General features: G+C 39.7%; 1 pseudogene; it reads left to right on the top strand.

Moving 5' to 3' along the window:
• Nucleotides 1-456: 456 nt before the first annotated feature.
• On the top strand, nucleotides 457-9,109 carry LOC100457974 (tripartite motif-containing protein 43B-like; annotated as a pseudogene).
• The last annotated feature ends 713 nt before the right edge of the window (nucleotides 9,110-9,822 follow it).

Consider the following 9,822-nt stretch of genomic DNA (forward strand, 5'->3'; position numbering starts at 1 on the left):
AAAAGTCACGATGGATGGTTGTTACAGTTAAATAAAAAAGTGAGAGTAGAAGAGCTTAGTTAGCTTGCCTTCTCTAAACCAATCACTGGCAATTAAGAGTGTTACTGATTTTCAGACCATTCAAAACTCAACCCTTGAGTTTACAGGTTGATGAAACCCTTGAAGCCCAAGCAATTTGGTGGACACTAAAACCTCAAAAAATCTGACATTCTTCTATGCAAGAAAATAGAGTTTGGAAAGCTGGCCATGTGTTGATTGGAGAACAGTCACGTTTTCCTACAGAGGTCCATATCTCTTAGTGCCTTGGTTTTCCATTTTTCCTATCTCTGTCATTGCAAATTAAAGCCTATTCTTCTCTAGAAAAAAAGGATTATTCAATCACAACCTGATTCAAACTTTGCTTGGATCTTTGTCTCTCCAGGGTAGAAGATTAAATTCTTGTGGTGTTCTTTCCTTAGGAAAATGGACTCAGACTTCTCACATGCCTTCCAGAAGGAACTCACCTGTGTCATCTGCCTGAACTACCTGGTAGACCCTGTCACCATCTGCTGTGGGCACAGCTTCTATAGGCCCTGTCTCTGCCTTTCCTGGGAAGAAGCCCGAAGTCCTACCAACTGCCCTGCATGCAGGGAACCATCTCAGAACAAGGACTTCAAAACCAATATTCTTCTGAAGAATTTAGTGACCATCTCGAGAAAAGCCAGTCTCTGGCAATTCCTGAGCTCTGAGAAACAAATATGCGGGACCACAGGAAAACAAAGAAGATGTTCTGTGACATGGACAACAGTCTGCTCTGTTTGCTGTGCTCCAACCCTCAGGAGCACAGGGCTCACAAACACTATCCCATTGAAGAGGCAGCTGGGGAACAATGGGTAAGAGATAGCTCTGCGATCACCTGAAAGCTGGAGGGAGGCAGAGATAAAGAGATTAAAAGGACAATGAGAATCATCATGGTGATTACTCCATTCTTTACTGAGTGCCAGGTGCTGTTCTAGGTAGCAATGATGAAATTCTGAATAAAATATGCAACTCCACCTTCCTTCCTGGAGCTTGGACCGAAACAGAGCGTGATTAAGTAAATGTCATTATTATTGACTCTACTGTTCAATGCTAAAGGCATTGAAAAGCTACCAAAACTACAAGTACAAAGAAACATATTTTGGAAATATATTTAATATTACTGGACAAACGAGTATGGGGATAGCACACTACAAAATCTGGGGGCTAGCATAGTGGGTTCTGAAGCAGGATGTTCCACTGAACATTAGCCAGATTATAGGAAATCTTCACTCTTCAGTTCCCTAAACTGTTCTACATTCTGAAACCTCAAACTGAAAAATATCAATTAAGGATGAGCAGTCAAAAATTTGTGTTTCTTAATCCAGTCTATCATTGTTGGACATTTTGGTTGGTTCCAAGTCTTTGCTATTGTGAATAATGCCACAATACACATATGTATGCATGTGTCTTTATAGCAGCATGATATACACCATGGAATACTATGCAGCCATAAAAAATGATGAGTTCATGTCCTTTGTAGGGACATGGATGAAATTGGAAATCATCATTCTCAGTAAACTATCACAAGAACAAAAAACCAAACACCACATATTCTCACTCATAGGTGGGAATTGAACAATGAGAACACATGGACACAGGAAGGGGAACATCACACTCTGGGGACTGTTGTGGGGTGGGGGGAGGGGGGAGGGATAGCATTGGGAGATATACCTATGCTAGATGACGAGTTAGTGGGTGCAGTGCACCAGCATGCCACATGTATACATTTGTAACTAACCTGCACATTGTGCACATGTACCCTAAAACCTAAAGTATAATAATAATAAATAAATAAATAAATGAAAAAGAAATGCACAAGAGAGCATCATAAAAAAATGTGTTTTTTTCCCCTGTCTAATGTATTTATATATTATATCCCTTGCCTGCGTATACTATTCAGAGTGTGGAATCTATGGTGTTCGGCTTTCTGTTGTTAAACCTCGTAATTCTTTTGCAGGAGAAGCTCTTAAAGCAAATGAGGATTTTGTGGAAAAAGATTCAAGAAAATCAGAGAAATCTAAATGAGGAGAGAACAGCCTTCCTCTGGAGGGTAAGTATGAGACCGTGGGTCCTCACGACCAGCTTGAGACAGGCATGCTGACAACATTTATATTAGCAACTTGAGTTGAAATTCTCATATGCCAGATTTTGTCATGTGTTTATTCATAGGCTGGAAAACAACCAGACTGTTCAATATAATGATTGTTCAGGTTTTCTGTAAATGCTTTTCAGATAAGTAAAAAATAAATCTAAATTCTGAAGGACAAGTGTATGCTTAAAATTAATAAGTATTTCAGGCAGAGATTTCTGTATAAATGAATTATGTAATATTGATTAAATAGTATATAATTGAGAAATAAAGGCATTTAATGGTGAATATGATGTCGTCCAGGGGCAAAAAGGCAGGTGGGAACAGTAATTTAAGAAATGTGCCTGTGCCAGTGAAATCTGATAGCAAAGGACCCAGATGGTGCCAGCTCAAGTAGGAGAAAATGTAACACGATGAAAAGCTGAGGAGAAGGGACAACAAATGACTGCGGGAGTGAGAGAATAAATATGTCAATATTGAGAGGAGAAACACAACGGAATGGAGATTCATGTTCTTAGAATGGCAGGGCAATACAGAGCCTGTGGTTTTTGAGGCAAGAAAGATAGGAGACAGAAAAGAGGTAGTCGGTTTGAGAGATGGGGGTTAAATTTTTTACTAAGATCCTTTTTGCGTGATGGCTTCTGATCCTCATTATAATATACTAACAACGTCCCTACTTAGAGTGATTGTTTAGGCTGTGAAGTACAAAGGTTTGAGACTACAAACTAATTGAGGATCAAAGATTATATATATTATTGATGACAATTTAACAATCAATCATAAGTTTTAGTTGTTTTCTAATGGTATCTCAGATTTAAGAGGACATATATTTAAACATTTAAATCTAAAGGGCTTTTTTGCAGGTGTTCAGGAATTGATGAATTACATAAATTTTGAAGGAAGGTCTTGCTTAACTCATCATCCTGTTTGTAAAGGATGGAAAATAAAAGAAGGAAAGAGGAGGAGGAATTTGTGGGTTCTGTGATGTGGAAGTAGACCTGAGCATTTAGCCTACAAAATCCATGTCCCTAGAGAGTGACGTGGTTTTACGGTCACAGATGATCGGGAATGAGTATAGGAAGCTACATCCAGTTCCAGAAAGAAGAAAAACAACATTTAGAGAGACTGAACAAGGAATACCAAGAGATTTTTCAGCAAATCCAGAGAAGTTGGATCAACATGGATCAAAAGGGTAAACACTCGAAAGAAATGTATCAGGGACTAATGGAAATGTGTCATAAACCAGATGTGGAGCTGCTCCAGGTGAGAACTGAGGGTGTCCCTTGAGACACTTTGTATTAGCTGACCTTTACATCTTTGCCTTCCATTGGGTATCAAAGATATTATTTCTTCATCTCCTGCATTGATGGTGAGAGTCATTCCCACTGGCTATAGAGATAAACTATAACTCCTAACCTAATCATGGAGAGAAAGCTTTATGGAATTGTGCAACGAGATTCCATAGAACATTTTCTACCACAAGCTTCCTCCTCCAGCACATTTCATTCAAACCCTGGAAGAAAAAATTTCATGTGAAAATTCTATTTTTGTTTCCATTAGATAATACAAAGAAATTAGGGAAAAACTAACATTTCCTTCTTCCTCCTTTTGGGAAGTCCTAGTTTTGAAATGCTCTTGATTTGAGCCACATTACCCTTTGGGGACTAGGCCTGAAAAAGACCACGTTGTAGACAGCTGCAGCAATGCACAGTCACTACTCACACCTTTCTCTCTCACCCAAATTTAGGGTCCTGAATTTATCACAAATAGATTATGTTAATAGGTCTTACAGGTGTAAGTGTTAGAGATGAGAATACATTTTAAAACTGTCGCAGTGACAGTATGTGGTAATTCTAAAGTTTTCAAAACCTAAAGAGCAGATTGGCAGAATAGCAACTTTGTTTCTTTGTTTGTTTGTTTGTTTTGAGACGGAGTCTTCTTCTGTCATCCAGGCAGAAGTCCAGTGGCCCAATCTCAGCTCACTGCAACTTGTATCTCCCTGGTTGAAGCAATTCTCCTACCCCAGCCTCTTTAGTATCTGGGAATAAAGGTATGCACCACCACACATAGCTAATTTTTTTGTAGTTTTAGTAGAGTTTTAGTAGAGATGGGTTTTTGCCATGTTGTCCAGGCTAGTCTGGAACTCCTGACCTCAGGTGATCCACCCACCTTGGCCTCCCAAAGTGCTGGGATTACAGGTGTGAGCCACCTCACCCAACAAGAATAACAACTTTCTAAAGAAGTCATTTTTTTTCTCTCTCTCTCTCTACAGGATTTGGGAGACACGGTGGCAAGGTATGTTATTGGCCATCAATGCAAGCTGGAGCACAAGGCATGCTATGAAAAACATCAAGCTGCTTCCAACAAAGTGAAAACATAATTTACTAACACCATAATGTGTCAGTGTGATTGTGTGTGTACTCGTGTGTTTGTGTTGTATGTTGAATGTTACCTATGCCTTCTACCAGACATTAACCTTTTCTTACTTTTCCAAGTGACTCAGGGGGTTATGTTTTGAAGAGTTCAATGCAGAAGTTGCTAGAATACAATTGCCTCTTTTTAGGATTCAGAATCATAATTAGAGATCAACTATTTGGTGGCAGATAGGGAGAGAGGCATTTATCTTTCAGCGGCAGTACGTTAGAAAAGCAGAGTGAAGAGTTAGAAATATTCCCTAAGAGCCACAGACCCGAAGTTGTGAAGATGGCGGAGTAAGGCGTGCCGCTGTAAACTGGCCTCTCGGCCGGGGGCGGGCAGCCCCCGGGAGGCCGAGTGCATCTGTTGGACCGTGCGAGGAGAAGAAAAAAAAAAGAGATCAGCCAGAGGAAAGGAACTAACCGAACATTCTTCCTCCTTACCTTACAGAGGGGAGTGGTCATCTATACTAAAGCAAAGTGTCACGCGCGTCTGTGCGAAGAGACCACCAAACAGGCTTTGTGTTCCTTATCACAGGAAGAAAATTTTCCTTGACCTTTAGGTGCTTTTATATTCATCTCAAAAACAAAATTCTGAACTCAGGACTTGGCAAGTGTCTCTATGTTTTCTCCTAGAGCGGGTAGTCCTCCTTCTTTTACCCAGTTACTTTCCCTATTCTTGAAATGTGGCTATCACTTCTCTACACATTACCTCCATGATTTGGAATGGAAAAGGCCACTTTTCTTTTTGTTCTGCCTTTCAAATTCAACACAGAGGAGCTCCTAGGATTCTAGTTATCCTGCTAACATCTCCAGGAAGAAAGAAGCAACTCGCATGGGTCTTCTGCTGTTTGCTTAATTATAAAGGCATCATTTTGCAAGCTGAAGGCTGAGTTTCATTTGAAACAGATGCTTAGGTGGTGGTATTTGTGAATACTTTTCATTCCAAGCAAGAAGACTAAAGAAGTAGCAAGTATGGATGACTTCAGGGTTTAAAAAAAATGTCTTCCAGTTTCAGCCACTACCATGATAAGCACAGTTGAGACTGAAGCAGTAAATTCCAAATATGTGTTTCTAATTTGACGTGAAGGATACTAAAAATTTATATTTGTATATTTAAATCCTGGCTCATCCTGTGACATAGATTTACTGAATAGGAACAAAGGCCCAATTTTAAACAAAAACCTAGGCCGGGTGCTGTGGTTCACGCCTGTAGTTCCAGCACTTTGGGAGGCCAAGGCAGGCGAATCACCTGAGGTTGGGAGTTTGAGACCAGCCTGACCAACATGGAGAAACCCCATCTCTACTAAAAATAGAAAATTAGCCGAGCGTGGTGGTGCATGCCTGTAATCCCGGCTACTCGGGAGGCTGAGGCAGGAGAAATGCTTGAACCCGGGGGGCGGAGGTTGCAGTGAACCGAGATTGCACCACTGCACTCCAGCCTGGGCGACAGAGAGAGACTCCCTCTCAGAAAAATAATAAAAAAAACTTTGGACATAGAAGAGTTGGGGGCAGAGGGGGGAGGATGAGAGAATTTTCCGTGTAACTCTTTTTCCTTAAGAAAAAGAAGCAAAAATGCCTCATGCAGTGCCATCTGACTTTATGGTGTTTCACATTATATAGTTACATTTTTTTGTAAATGTATAAGATTAACTCTTCCCGCAACCCAAGGTGGATACTTGGATGTTAGATTTTTATTTATTTATTTTTTTTTGGGGGGGCGGGGTCTCTCTCTGTTGCCCAGGCTGGAGTGACCCATGATCTCTGTTCACTGCAGTCTCTCACACCTGGGTTCAGGCGATTCTCCTGCCTCAGTCCCCCGAGTGGCTGGGATTGCAGGCGCGCACCACCGCGCTCAGCCTGATTTCTCACTCTAGATATTAGGTATAATGTTAGGCTGAAAAGGCTGGGACTCAGGTACTTTCCCCAGTTGGGACTGAACTTTCTCATCAGAGAATGGGCCTCAGAAGCAAAGTTCCCAAACTTGTGGTTGGGTCATCATGGAAAAGAAACCTCAAATAAGAAAAATAATTACACTAAGAAATGGATTTTCTTTTTTCCCACAACAGTTATACGTTATAAAGGACAGACTGTCGTAGAAAACTGTCTTTGCTTCCAAATCAGCAGAGGACCATTGTATGTATTGTCAGGTCTTTATATAAGAGTGAAACCTTTATTTATGCTTCTTGTGAGTAGAGAATAAATTTTAAAACAAATTAGATGAAATTAAAAAAAAGAAAAAAAAGATCCACAAACCCATCCTAGGATTGTGGAGGTACATTACAATATCAGAAGTGGGTTTGAATGAAGCATTTTCTGTTGGAATCTATTTCTTAAACACAGACGTCAGAAACTTAACCAACTCAACCTACTTCCTTTGCAAGAGTGAGTCCATGCTGCAGCACATGCCGCAGCCTGTGACTCCAGAGCTCACTACAGGGCCCATCACTGGACTGGTGGATAGGTCCAACCGCTTTCTAGGTGAGTGTCACCCTCTTGGTGGGATCCACATGCAATGCCTTCAATTCTGGTTTTCTATGGGCAGCTTTCCCAGTGTAATGATCTTTCATCTAGAAGAAAATAGTCTGTGAATAGGTATTTATATTTATAGTTTCACTATCATCAAACAGACAAAACTCAATAAAAGATGGTGGAATCAGCCATATAACAAATTTCTTAGAAAAGCAAAACATGCAGAAGGGCTCTTTAAGGTGTAGAACAATTCATGTATGGTTCAACTGTGATAAAATTTCATGTATACAACTATTATATGAAGTATACAGAACTGTATTATTTCAGGACATTTCAACTTCAAATTCAGTGCAGTTAATGACTGATTTGAGTGACAGTGTTTTTTTGAATACATTTCAGGTGAAGTTTCATAGCATTTATAATTTTAATCATGTGCATTTTAATCAACTAAAGCATACACGAGTAACTTATATAACAATGCAAAAACTGAGAATCTGTGAACAGTAGGAACGTGATTTGTTGGTTGATGAGGCCTTAGATAGAACTCCAGGATAGATCATGATAAATCCAGCAGATAAAAGATGTCTGTGCCTGAATCTGGCACAGAAGTCAGATAATTCTTGCAAGGAAGCTGCACTTTTCAGAAGGCAGATTCAGATTTTCTCACTAAGTATGAATTGACTAGTTTAAGTGGCAGATTATAATATTTCTGGCAAAGCGATAACTTTTTTTATTATTATACTTTAGATTTTAGGGTACATGTGCATTTTTCTTTGGGTCTAAGAATGGCTCCCCACCTCATCTCCTGTCCCAAGCCTCCTGCTCTGCCCTGACAGAGAAGAGACAATGAAGGTTAATTTTATTGCTGTGGACTTGGCCGCAGTGCAAGAGCTTCCAGTTTTTCAGTTGTTATGAAAGGTCGCTAACTAGACAGAGACATGACCTTCCTCCCCTTTATACTTTTTGAGTTTATAGAAATTGTGATCATTGAAGTTTAGGCATTTACTTGTGCAGATATCCTAACACCCTTTGATTCCAACATTTTTTCCAGACAGAAGTTTGTTTCTAATCTTGACCTGTGTTTTCTAGTGAGAATCTCTTTCTTATCTGAACATAAGAATTTATAAACTGCTTTTCACTGGAACATTCTCTTTTTTCTACAGTGGAAATTTCCTTCACTTGGGAAGTAACCAATTACAATATCAGGCTGTTTGAGGATGTGAGAAGTTTGATGTTTAGATGTGAATCTTTGCATTCTCACAGATCTGACTATTTTGCTGCATGGGGAGCCTGGGTCTTCTCCTCTGGCAAACACTACTGGGAGCTGGATGTGGACAGCTCTTGGGACTGGGCTCTGGGAGTCTGTAAGGACTCCTCGATAAGGAAGAATAGCACAACGGTTCAATCTAAGGACGTATTTCTTCTTTTATGTTCCTGCTGTCCTGACCCATATTTCCAGGGTTAACCTGGCATACGTAGACACTATGTAAAGCCCACATTCATTAGAAGTTTGTAACACTATGTTTTCATGTGACTGTTTTCTTATTCCTGTAGTGCGTAATTCCTGGGATAATACAAGAACCACTTGGTACATTCCACTTGTTTGAAGTTCTGAGACAGCTACTCTCTGGTTCTGATGATCTCAACATTGCCCCAACTCCAACAAAATCTAAGTGTTTTCTTGATGGCGAGCGCTGCCATTCACTTTTGGAAGATATTACTGAGAGGTGGATGTTGGGCAGTGTTGGAACTGGGCTGTTGGATTTTGCAGCGATTCTTGGACAATGAGAAATGACATGCTGGTTAAGTCCAAGAAAATTTTTCTACTTTTTTGTGTCAAGAAGGCTACTGGTGTCATCTCAAGACCACTTCCCCACTACTATCTCAGTATACAGAAAGGCCTCTAGGCCAGATGCAGGTGTTTCTAGATTATGAATGTGGCATGGTAAGCTTTGTTAATGTGGCCAACACTTTTCTCATCTGTAGCCTCTCTGGTTCTTTCCCTTACCCTCTTACAACTTTGCTTTGCTTTGCTTTGCTTTGCTTTGCTTTGCACTCACAGAATCAGAGATAGGTCAGTAACATGACTAAAGGTATCAGAAACACCAACTTCTGATAATGCTAACCTATTGACTACTTGATATTCTTTATCTTTTTCTATGAATCTTTGTACCATTTTTAAAAGTGTGGAGGTATACATTTGTTTTGATTTTCATTAAACTACTCTCTCCTAGAATACTGCACATGTCTTTTCTTTTATGCTGTATCTTTTCTTTCCCTTGATTTTCAAGCCAGCCCAGGTAAATTAATACCTGAGTGTGTTTATCCAAACTGATGGGTTAATGCAAGAGCACAGGTTTCTTCCCCCTGAACTGGAATTTTCTTTGCTCTGTTCCATATCTGCTAAGTCCCATTTCATCAAGTGTAAGTTCCAGCCTTTCTTCAGGGAATTCTTTCTTTAGCTCCTGGACTAGATTAGGCTGTTTGTTTTAAAGACTCAGAAAACCTTATACTTTTCTTTGTAAAACTCACAGTGTAATAGCAGGCATCTCTTCTGCTTCTCAAATTACAAGAAAAGGATTCTGTTTGTACTACACACAGGTATATTCCAAGAAAGTACACAATGCTTAAAATATAACTGATATTCATTAATTGTCTGTTTGAATAAAAGAATATATGCACAAAATAATTGATAAAAACATATGATACATCTCTTTAAAAGGCTACCAAATTTACCCCTGTATTCCTATTGATTTTGGCTACTGAATGTAACCAAAATCAACAGGG

This window comes from Pongo abelii, chromosome 9, assembly GCF_028885655.2.
Source record: "Pongo abelii isolate AG06213 chromosome 9, NHGRI_mPonAbe1-v2.0_pri, whole genome shotgun sequence".
NCBI classification, from domain to species: Eukaryota; Metazoa; Chordata; class Mammalia; order Primates; family Hominidae; genus Pongo; species Pongo abelii.